Source organism: Canis lupus, chromosome 15 (assembly GCF_048164855.1).
Source record: "Canis lupus baileyi chromosome 15, mCanLup2.hap1, whole genome shotgun sequence".
In the NCBI taxonomy this organism is placed as follows: Eukaryota; Metazoa; Chordata; class Mammalia; order Carnivora; family Canidae; genus Canis; species Canis lupus.
The window spans coordinates 55433629-55445771 of NC_132852.1; the positions used below are offsets into that span (position 1 = coordinate 55433629).

At 47.8% G+C, this 12143-nt stretch overlaps 1 long non-coding RNA gene across 1 annotated transcript; it reads left to right on the forward strand.

The window, feature by feature from the left end:
* The first annotated feature begins 2184 nt into the window (after positions 1 to 2184).
* Positions 2185 to 3823, forward strand: LOC140604446 (uncharacterized). Its single transcript, XR_012007329.1, has 2 exons — positions 2185 to 2926; positions 3638 to 3823. It is a non-coding gene; the product is annotated as an uncharacterized lncRNA (long non-coding RNA).
* Positions 3824 to 12143: the final 8320 nt, after the last annotated feature.

A 12143-nucleotide genomic window follows, 5' to 3' on the forward strand; every position in this document is an offset into this window, starting at 1 on the left:
ACCCACCCAGATGGGAAAGTCTAAAAGAGACTAGAAATTTTGAACTCTGGGTGGTATGTACATGTTTTCCCAAGGAATATGCACTTGTTTTAGAAAAAAAAAATCATTATTGACTTATTTACTTTTAAGTAGGCTCCACACCCCACATGAGGCTTGAACTCGTGGCCCTGAGATTCAGGGTCACATGCTCTACCAACTGAGCCAGACAGATGCTCCTAGAAAAAAATGTTCATACACACAAGCAGAAAGAAAGAGACCAAAGTCATTGCCTATTTCTTACACTATTAACATTTTACAACATTTCCTTTCAAACTGACTCATGCATCCATATACACCGAGGTGGCTGGTGGTAATGGACGTTGGATTTTATTACTGATGGTGGAAAATTGTGTTGAGGGAGGAAATGGGAGCAATTTCTGCATTCTAAAGTGGGAGCTCGAATTTGCCACTTGATCTTTCTTTCCCTGTATCTCGAGTTTCCTTCACAGCCCAAGTTCTTGAAAGAGCTGCCAACATTCGTCCTCATTTCCTCACCTCTATTCACTCCTCATCCCACTCCAATCTGGCGTCTTCACTTCACTGAAACAGCTCGCATGGTGGTCTCCTGTATCCTATGTCAGCAGATGGGGTTCATTTCTAATATTAACTTGACACATGAGGAGCATTCCACAGTTGACCACTCCCTTGTCCCTGAACATTCTTTCCTGGTTTTCCTCCTCCCTTTCCAGCTGCTCCTTCTCTGCCTTTTTTTCTTTACTAATTCATTCATTCATTCCATATTACAAGTATTTCTCGAGCACCTATATGGCAGTACTATTCCAGGTGCTAGAGACCAAAACTCACACCTTCATGAGGCTCACAGTCTAGTGAGACATGGTAGCAATTAATAAATTAAGTAAGTAATATAAATTATTTTTTGGTATTGAAGTTCAGGACCTAACTATAACATTGGAGGTGATAAATGGTATGAAGAAAAATGAAGGAAAAGAGGATAATAAGGAAAGAGCATTGGTGTATGTAGTTTTACTTTTTTCTTTGTTTCTGGTAGAGAGAGAGAGAGCATGTGTGTGTGTGTGTGCACATGGACACACACATACTCTGGGGGAGGGGCAGAGGGAGAGAAAATCTTAAGTAGGCTCCATGGAGCCCAGCACAGATCTTGATGCGGGGCTCGATCTCACCACCCTGAGCTCACGACCTGAGTTGAAATGACGACTTGGTTGCTTAACTGACTCAGCCATCCAGGTACCCCATGTAGTTTTGTAGTATGTAGTTTGAAATACATGTGGTTTTAAGTAGGGTGTCAGGGAGGGCCTCACTGACAAGGTGGCATTTGAGGAAGAGTGTGAAGGGGATAATAGAGTGACCTATGCAGATGTCTGGGGAAGGGCCTTCCTAGCAGAGGGACAGCAGGTGCAAGGCTGTTGGGTGGGAATGTGACTTGCATGTTGGAGGGATAGCAAGGAGGCCAGTGTGTTTGGAGCAGAATGAGTCATAGGAGATGAGCTCAGAGAGTATGTGGGACTCGTTTGGATAGAGCCCTGTACTCTGGCTTTCATTCCGAGTGAAATGAGAAAGGAGAGTTTTGATCAGAGTAACACGATGTGAAATAAGATGAAAGGATAACATTGGCATCTATATTTAGAGTAGGTGGTAGATAGGGAGACCAGATAGTATGGTAAATCGGGGGAGATGATGGAGGCTCTGACCAAGAGAGTAGTGGTAGAGATGGGGAGAAGTGGCCAGATTCTGGAAAGATTTTGAAGACAGAGTCAGCAAAATTCGATGGATTTGGAGTGCCAAAGAAAGAGAGATGTCAGACATGTCTCTAAAATTTTTTACCTTAACCAGAGAATGGACTTTCTATCAGCTGAATGAGGGAAGATTGTGGGTGGAATGAGTTTGGGGGCAAAGAGTAGAATTAAGTTTTGGACATACTTAGTTTGAAATGTCTATTGGATAATCGTGTGGGAATGAAGAATAAGAGGTTGGATGTATGTGTTGTTGGGTCATAGGAAAGATCCATGATAGGGGTATAAATTTGGCGATCATTAGCATAGAGGTGGCCTTTCCAGGCTTGAGACTCAGTATGATTAGCAAGAAAAGCACACAGATGGAGGAGAAGAGATGCAAGGACTCAATCCCAACACTTAGAGGCTGAATTGATTAGCTGGAGCTGGACAAGGAGAACGAGAAGTATGGACCTGGGGGGGTGGGTTGGAGGAAAATAAGAGAACGTGGTGTACAGAGAGTGAAGCAACAGATGCTTCATAAAGAAGAGAGTAAACAACTGAATCGAGTATAGCTGATATGTCAAGAAAAGTAGGAACTGAGAGTTGTCCATTGACTTTAGCAATGTGGAGGTCATTGCTGATTTTGAGAAAAGTACTGTTGGTACAGTGCTGGGGGTAAAAGATGATTGGAGCAAGTTAAAAGAAAGTGGGAGAAGAGGAATTAGACACAGCAAGTATACAGAACTCGAGAAATGAGTGGAGAGATGGAGTGGTAGCTGGGGTGGGGGACGGGCTTAATTTTTAAGTTGGGGCAAACACTAGCATATATCTGCGTATTGTTGAGAAGGATCTAGTAGAGGAGGAAAAACTGAAATTCAAGAGCGTGCATTAATTGCTGAAGCAACCTTCCGGAGCAGATGAGGAGGAATCGAATCCAGCGCAGGAGTGGTGGTGGTGGTGGTGACTTGAAAAATGACTACTGATAGTTCATGATAGTAAGAGGAAGGAAAGCAGACTCAGGTTGGGGGTGGACACCAGGGGAGCCTGCGCGAGCCTTTTGCAATTTCTTCAATTTTCTCAGTGCAACAGGAAGCAAGAGCATCAGCTGTGGGTATGGATGGGGAAGAAGTTGAAGAGAGAAAAGATCTAGAAGTCTTCTAGAAGGGCGGGAAGTGAACGGACAAAAGAAATCGGTATGCTTACTGGGAAATAGAATTGCTGAGTGGCACTTGAAGCCTTGTTGTCAGGAACCTTAAAATGAGATTGGTCAGAAAGGTTGTGTGTTTCCTCCTGCCCCCGCCGAGCTGTCTGACTGCAGGCGTGGGTTTGGGAGAGTTGGGTTGAACCCAGGTTTGGGTTTTGTCCAGTGAGTACCACAAAGTGAGACACAAGGGAGTTGAGGGCTGGTGCCAGGGAGTAGTTCTCATGACTGCCTGAGGCATTTGAGCTGGGTAGAGAAGGCCCGATGCAGGAGGGGGTAAGGGAAAAGCTGACATAAATTGTAGGTCCCGGTGGGTCCAAGGGCTGTTAGGGTTAAGCTAAAAGAAGGGAGTAAACCAGAAAGCTAGAAGGAGCTGGTTGGAGAAAGGGTTGCTTGAAACTGTGATTGCGAAGAGGTGCCACAAGGTCCTTTAGACACAGTAGTCACTAGTGACATGTGACCACTGAGCACTGAAATGGGCCTCGTCCAAATCGAGATGTGTCATAAGGGTAAAATGCATCCAAAATCCCCAAGACTTAATAATAAAAAAAAAAGTAAAATGTTTTGTTAATAACTTTAAAATATTGATTACATATTGAAATGATAATATTTTGAATATACTACATCAAATCCTTTTTTTGAAGTTACTGTGACCTGTTTCCTCTTTAGTTTCTTTTTATTTTTAAAGATTTATTTATTTTAGGGACGCCCGGGTGGCTCAACGGTTGAGCATCCGCCTTTGGCCCAGGACGTCATCCTGGAGTCCTGGAATCGAGTTCCACATCGGGCTCCTTGCATGGAGCCTGCTTCTCCCTCTGCCTGTGTCTCGGCCTCTCTCTCTCTGTCTCTGTCTGTCTCTCATGAATAAATAAATAAAATCTTTAAAATATATATATTTATTTATTTTACAAAGCATGTGAGCGTCTGTGCATGAAGTGAGGGGCAGAGGGAGGAGAGAAATCCTTCAGCAGACTCCCCACTGCACTGAGTGCAGAGTCCTTGGAGAAGGTCAGCTTGGGACAGTGGGGGGGAGGGGTGGTGTCCTCAGTCCCAGACCCTGAGATCTTGGGCTGAGTGGAAATTAAGAGTTGAATGTTTAACTGACTGAGCCACACGCCTAGGTGCCCCTTTAGTTTCTTGTCATATTTTTTATTTTATTATTATTTTTAAAGATTTCATTCATTTATTTGAGAGAGAGAGAGCATTCTCCCCACTGGGCCCTTGATCCCAAGACCCCCGAGATCATGACCTGAGCCCAAGACAGACCCTTAACCGACTGAGCCACCCAGGCAGCCCCCCCTTTAGTTTCTTTTTAAATTGAACATATAGCTTATGTCACATTTCTGTTGGTCCGTATTGGTTTAGGGTATTACCATGGGAATAGTGATTGAGGCAGAACAAAGATGTGGGAAGAGAGAAGTTCAAGGAACAGAGATGCAGGGGGAAGGAAGGATCATCTCGGTGATGTGGAATTCGCCAGGACTTAATAGCAAAGGAGTTTTGGAGAAAGTGCCAGTGAGCTAGCACATAACAGTGTTTGAGAAATGAGGGTAGATGGCCCAGGGCAATAGATGGCTGTGCCACCGAAGGGCAGCAGGTGGTCTAGTTTGAAGCTGGGGATTTTAGGGAGGAGGGAAGGAGAAGAGTTGGAAGTAGTAACCAGGATCAAAAGGGGTATCTGTCTACATCCAGGGCTACTGGTAAGAAGTCCGGGGTGGGGGGGAAGTTTTACTGCCACCTGAGAGGGCTGCAGAGAGGTGTGTCCTCAGAGGTGATCCAGGTGAGAGCAAGTGGGGGAGAGAATGCTGGAAGAACAGGCACATCTCGGGAGGGCACCTGCCACTGGCTTCCAGAGTTGGGCAGAGGAGCAAAATGTAGGGTGAGCTGGACATCTGAGGTTTCTTTTTTTTTTTTTTAAATAGTTTTAATACTTTTTCTTTTTCTTTTAATTTTTATTTTTTAAAATTTTTATTTATTTATGATAGTCACAGAGAGAGAGAGAGAGAGAGAGAGAGAGAGAGAGGCAGAGACACAGGCAGAGGGAGAAGCAGGCTCCATGCACCGGGAGCCCGATGTGGGATTCGATCCCGGGTCTCCAGGATCGCGCCCTGGGCCAAAGGCAGGCGCTAAACCGCTGCGCCACCCAGGGATCCCTGAGGTTTCTTTTTTTGAGATTTTATTTATTTATTCATGAGAGACACACAAAGAGAGAGAGAGAGAGAGAAGCAGAGACACAGGCAGAGGGAGAAGCAGGCTCCATGCGGGGAGCCCGATATGGGACTCGATCCTGGGACTCCAGGATCACACCCTGGGCCAAAGGCAGGCACTAAACTGCTGAGCCACCCAGGGATCCCCTACATCTGGGGTTTCTTACCGTGACGGACATATGGGGTTAGGGGACTTCGTGCAATCAGCGCAAATGGACGCCAGGTGGCCAGCGGAGGAGCCGGGGAGGAGGGTCCTTTCTTCACTCCTGCTGGAGGGGAGGGGAAGGGAGGAGAGGAGGGGGCCTGGGGGAGGGCCTTCTGAATTCCGAGAGTCCTGCCTCCCTCCCCACCTGTCCCACAAATGCTGTAATCCATCAAAGCGCATCGTCCTCTCAACTACCCACTAGGTGATTTTTTTCAGCCAACAGCAGCTTCACTTACTACTTGGAGGCAGATGACTCCTAAATGTGGATACTCAGCAGAGTTCGCCCTGCTTTGCTCTGGACCCGGATATCTCCCTGCCTACGGCACCCCCTCTCCTCTGGGGCAAGTCCAAAGCAAAATCCCCAGCCTTCCTCCCAGACCTGCAGCTCTGGGACCTGGGGACCTGGGGACCGCATGCTGGGCAGGTACCAGCTAGGAGCTGGGCCGGGAACACAAGTCTCTTTCTCCTCGACCCCCCTCCCCCCGCAGCCATGGTTTCTTGCCCGAACAGCCCTCAATCTATCCACTTCTGTCCATCTCCACAAACGTCCTCCTCCCACCCGAGTTTGTCCACATCTGTCGGGGACCCTCCTGCTATTCTCCACATTGCCCCTACCATGAGATCTTCAAAATTCCCGTCTTTCCATGCCATTCTTTTCAACCCGACACTCTGCAGTGTCTGCCCACTGTTCCAGGGACAAAGTACGGTCTGCATCCCTGCACCCCCCAGGTCTCCCAGAGCTCTTTTCCACCTGCCGCACCCTCAGAGGGCCCTGCCCTGCCTGCCTTCCCTCCGCTCACGGGGGCAGTGCGTGCCCATAGCCAGCGAGGGCTTTGCTCTGGCCACCACCTCTGCCTGCAATGCCTTTCCTCCTTAACTCCTGCTTAGCTTTCAGATCTCAGCTTGGCCATCCCTTCCTTAAGCTCCCCCACCAGATCGCATCCCCCACGAGACCTCGTATAGCTTTCCCTTGAGGTCACAGTAACAGCTGCAGTTTTCTTTTATGCTTCTTTGATTGATATTTCTCTCCCCTAGTAGACTGTCCAAGAGCGTGGCCCTTCACGGAGGCTGAGCTCATGCCTGTTCTTGCTCCATATTATATCTCCAGCCCCTAACAAAGTCCTGCACACAGTAGGCACTCAATAAATGTCTGTTAAAAGGATCAACGAATCATTCAAGATGATTCAAAAGCCCATGAGTCCGGGCCTTTCTGATCTAGTATTGGAGTTCAGTGGTTCAGGGACTCGGGCTCAGTCTGCAGATGCACACGTGGCCCCGGCTTTGTGGCAGGCACTGTGCTAGGCCTCTGAGACCCTGCTACTACAGAGATTACAACAACTTGGCCGGAATGGGGTGGGTTGCTTGTAGCTTAAGTGTGTCCTCTGGTAGCATCTCACACTTGGGTACAAACGCTTGTCTCTTGGCTTGCTCGAGAAGCGAGAGAAGACAAGTCTGTGTAGGAAGATGTCTGTGTTCTGGGTGGATCCCCTCTCCTCTTGCTGAGACCGGCTGTCCATTTGCCATGTTGGTGGTATCTCTGGATGGCAGGTAAAAAAAAAAACCCAGTGGCAGGAAGGCGTTGGAGCAGGTTGGAACCAGCACTGTGGCTTTGCTCGGGAGCACCCACTTCTTTTGTCGGGTTGGCCCGATGGGTTTCTTCATATTAGGCTCATTTTCTTAAAGGGAGTGGAGATGGCAGGAGCCACTAGAGAAACATAAGTACTTCTCATCCCAAGCAGCTAGGTTATCTCTCTGTAGTTAGCCCCCGTGCTCCCTGAGATGTTTATTCTCTAGGGCCACTTAATCTGCAATTTACAGTGACAAACACTTCTAGGCCAGACTGTCTCTGATTCTGGCTTCCTTGGGTTCAGGGGGGAGGAAGGCAGCAGATGCTCCACTAGTGGCTGCCTTGATGCCAGCAACCTGCCTGTGCTGCTGTGGGAGCCGTGGGGCTCTTTTCCTGTCTGCCCTTCCCAGCTCTCTGGGCTGCTGACTCCTCGCCATCTGACCATCTGCCTTACTCTGCCCCCCACAACCACCGCGCATTTCCACCTTGCTGACGCTTGCAGTGCCCACAGTGCCTTTGGGTGCCGATGTGGCTCAGGCCTTGGGATGGATGGAGCCCTGCCTTCTACTGTTCCTCTGACCTCTGCACCCCAGATGCCCTATGCAGGCTCTGCTCACTGCTACCTTGCACCTGGTGGTGAGATGATACTCATGAGGTTTAAGTGGCCAGAAGGCCACCCAGCAACTGTAAGTAGTGTAGCCACATCTAGCAGCAATGTTGGGTGGGTGAAAGCTTTTTGTTTAATCTTAACACTCACCCTATGATACTAAAATATCTACTTGAGTGTTTTCTCCTCCGGATCGAGGGTTGCTTGAAGGCAAGAACTGGCTTTTTCTTTTTTTTTTTTTAAGATTTTATTTTTATTTATTCACAAGAGACACACACAGAGAGGCAGAGACATAGGCAGAGGGAGAAGCAGGCTCCCTTCGGGGAGCCTGATGTGGGACTCAATCCCAGGACCCCGGGATCATGACCTGATGAGCCAAAGGCAGATGCTCAACTACTGAGCCACCCAGGGGCCCTTGGCTTTAGCTTTATATTCTGAGTTATTAGTAAATATTGGTTGAACTGAAGTGAGGGATGGAGAGAATACGCTGAAGATGCTATTTTGTCATCAGCCTATGGGGCCAACCCTAGAAGAAAAGAGGACAAAGGTGTATTTGTGGTTGTCAGCACATCCTTTCCATGGCAGGGGTCGGAGTGGGATGGCCCAGGAGGCTGCTCCTCCTTGGCTTTGCCATAAAGCTCCCACCCAGCCCCTGCATCGGGTTTGCTGTTGCAGCTGCCAGAGTCTATTTTGTTTTTTTTTTTTGTTTTTTTTTTTTCAGTCTATTTTGTACCACAAGAAATGCAAGTGGGACGAGGAGAGGAGTAAATATTGGAGTTCCAGGGAGGGCTGCCGGCCGTGCGGTCCCGGTACTTGGTGCAGGAGGGCACTCTGACAGCAGGGAAGAGACTACGGCCTTGTCATGCTCTTCTTTCTTTTCCTTCTTATAAATTATGAAAGTAGTATGTGTTCATGGAGAAAAAGACAACAGTTATAAAAGTCTTGTACGTGTCCCTAATTCCACGCTGTAACACAACCACTGTTAACAATTCTTTGAGAAGCCTCCTGGAAAATGCCCTATTATACAAAAGGATACATTATACAAAAGTATGGTTTACAAAAGGTTGCTTGTAGCCTAAGCACGGCCCCTGGTAGCATCTTACACTTGGGTACAAAGGCTTGTCTTAGATATATATATACACACACACACACACATTATATATTTATGTCTATATATAATACCCAGAGTGCCTAGAATGTAGATTAGAATATGTATCTCTCAAATATACAAAACATGAGTGTGTATACACACATGCAGATGGACCCACCAGTACTTAAGGTGAGGGATGGAGTTGGAGGCTGGCCTGAAGAGGCTATCCATGCTCCAGGCTGGGGCTCTGGAAGGGAATAAATGAAGGACTGCAAGGGTGTAATTGGGGGGCAAGGTGTCTTCAAATAATAAAATATTTGCATTGCAATTTTTTTTTTTGCGTGTGTTGCAAATTCTTTTTTTTGCAGCTATGGAGGTGAAAAAAAATCCAACATCTAGTTGGCTTCAGTTTCCTTAAATGAAAAATGGGGTAATATATATTTTTTAAAGATTTTATTTATTTATTTATTTGAGACAGAGAGAGAGAGAGAGAGAGAGCACTCAAGCACAAGTTGGGGGGGCATGGGCAGAAGGAGAGGGAGAAGCAGACTTCCCGCTGAGGAGGGAGCCTGACATGGGACTGGATCCCCAGCCGCTGGGACCATGACCTGAGCCAAAGGTAGATGCTTAATCGACTGAGCCACCCAGGCACCCTGAAAAATGGGATAATAATGTGCATTCCTCACAGGCTTATTGTGGGGATAAAATGGGGGTGATATGTTTAAAGTGCTTAGTTTTGTGCCTTACTCCACACATGAAGCTTTATCTCAGGGTATTACTGGTGGTGGTGGTGGTGGTGGGGTTATGGTGGTTGTCATTTTTGATTCTTGCTGTTGTCCCAGTGCCCAGCACCACGCGGGGCACACTGTTGAACCTATGTCCATCAGCAGCCGCATACAGCAAGAACTTGGTGATAGCATCCCTCCTTTCATTTTGGAATTCATTGCCCTTGTTCCTTCTTTCTTTCTTTCTTTCTTTCTTTCTTTCTTTCTTTCTTTCTTTCTTTCTTTCTTTCTTTCTTTCTTTCTTTCTTTCTCTTTCTTTCTTTCTTTTCTTTCTTCCTTCCTTCCTTCCTTCCTTTTTCTTTCTTTCTTTTTCTTTCTTTTCTTTTTTTTTTTTCTTGCCTGGTCTAACTTCTTAGTTTATATTGTGTGTGCTTGAAAGAAACTTTCTTTCAAAATCTTCGGAGGTATGTAGAGATGTTTTACATGGCAAAGGTCACCGCCTGTTTTTTCACATCCTCTCTCTTGCCTGGCCCCATGTTGGAAACGATTGGGAGGGAACATGCTACACTTTACACATATTAGCCCCAAAAGCCAATTAGAATCACTTACTTAAGAAAATACCTAAGAATCCTTAGGGCTGATCCTGTTCATTGTGTGCATTCTGATAGCATTGACCCCAAGCTACACTTGCGACATCTTGGTCACGCAAATGTGTCCTTCTGGGATGCTCTGAAGCGTTTCTACTTGTATTGAGAAAAGCTGGCTTAAAACTCTTAGGTTTAATATTCTGCAGCCCAAATGCTCTCAGTTGTCAGTAAAACTAAGCCTGCCTACACACTCTTCTATTCTTGATTTATAAATAGGTTCAGCTGCCTAACAATTAAACGTACTATATTTTGCACACGCACATTCCTTGAGACATTTAGAGAGTAGATGGCTTTTACTCTAGCGATGCCATCTGGAAACCATCTTCCTAACTTTTTTCCCCAACTGGGTATATAGTTGACCTCAAACAACGTGTGGGGGTTAGGGGCCCTGACCCCTGTGCTGCCAAAAATCTGACTCCCCCAAACTTTACTAATATACTGTTGTTGTCTAAAAGTCTTACCAGTAACATAAATAGACCATGATCACATGGCTTGTATGCTAGATGTATTATATACTGTATTCTCACAATAAAGTAAGTTAGAAAAAAGAACATGCTAATTAGATCTTAAGGAAGAGAAAACACATTCACAGTACTGTATTTCTCCGAAAAAAACAAAAAAACAAAAAAACAAAAACAAAAAACAAAAAACTGTGTGTATAAATAGACCTGCACAGTTCAAACCAATGTTGTTCTAGGGCCCACTGCATTTTGAAGGGTTGGCAATGAGACTTTGGGTCTGTAAAGCCCAAGACACAATCTCCAATATGCATGGAAAGTTCAGTATCGAATTTCTAGCAGATCTTCATAGGGACAGGCCCAGGACCAGCTCCTACGTGTTAGAGGAGGTCTGCATGGCATGCTTAGTATCCTACATGGCCCCACATGCTTGTAGCTGTGAGAAATCCCAATGGCAAAGACAGTAGAGCTCTACAGAAAAGATCAGTGGGATGGTAGGAGATGAAAATGTAGGCTCAGAGAAGGTGGAAGGAAAGAGCAGAGCTTTGCAGGTACCAGGGCCCCTGAGAGGTCTGCCTGCCAACCCCCAAGGGGAACAGGGCCCTAGGTTAACCCACTGGAATCTCCCTTCTGGGCAGAACTGGGACTTGAATAATAATACTGAGCATTATATGTCACTTTCAGATGGGAAGTTTTATTTATTTTTATACAATGCAATAAGGTCGGTGGATTAAAGAGCACCACTGTTTTACAGAGAGAATGAAGACACTTGTCACTTATTTTGGGCACTCAGGCTGGGTCTCTGAACCCTGACCTCACTCTGCTCTCTTGTATCTAGGGCTGCTTTACCTGACACCAGGGCTACCGGGAGAGGGTTCTCGCATTTCAGCCCTCAAGAAACCCCGTTCTAGGCTAGCCCCTGCAGCTTACTGGGAACGACCTGGCCCCAAGTCCTAAGCTCCCAGGCTGTTTTCTTTCGGGAATGTGAGGGCTGAGTCTGGAAGGTCTCTAGAGCATAGCCCAGAGGCTGGCTGACAGCAGGGTACGGCCCCTTTGCAGGGCCCAGGCCTGGAAGTAACATACTGAGTATGGTGCGCCGCAGGGCGCTGAGCGCCTTAGATGGCAGCGGAGAGAGGAAAGGAGGCTCCCGCCGGGGACACACCGCCCCGCTGGCCGAGGTGCCATATGTCTCCATACTTTGCAGGTAGCCAGTGTGTTGGAATTCAGGCAGCAATTGGGTAAATTTCCACGTTCACTTAAAAACAAAGAAAAAAAAAAAGAGCCTGGGTCTGTCCGTTCTGCGTAGCCAGGGGCGCAGAGTCCCAGGCCGAGGAATCCCGTCGGACCGGTGGGGGCTCCACCGAACGCAGGCTCCGGGGCCGCCCCGCCGCCCAAGGGCTGGGGGGTCACGGGGGGTCACGGGGGGTCACGGGGGGCGCTGAAGTCCGGTCCGAGCCGCGGCGCCCGCCCCCCGCCCCCGTCTCTCCCTCCCGCGGAGCTCAGCCGGTCTGCGGCGGGGCGCGGCCGAGGCGAATTCCTAGAAGCCCGAGGCGGCTCCCAAGGTTGGAAGTTAGGATCCTCCCGGGAGCCTGGAGGTCCTGCCCGCACCCCGCCCCCGGGTCACAGAGGGGCCCGGCGGGGCGGGGAGGACACCCCCCGCCCCTCCTCCCCCGCCCCCGCCCCGTCCCGGTGCAGCCCCGTCG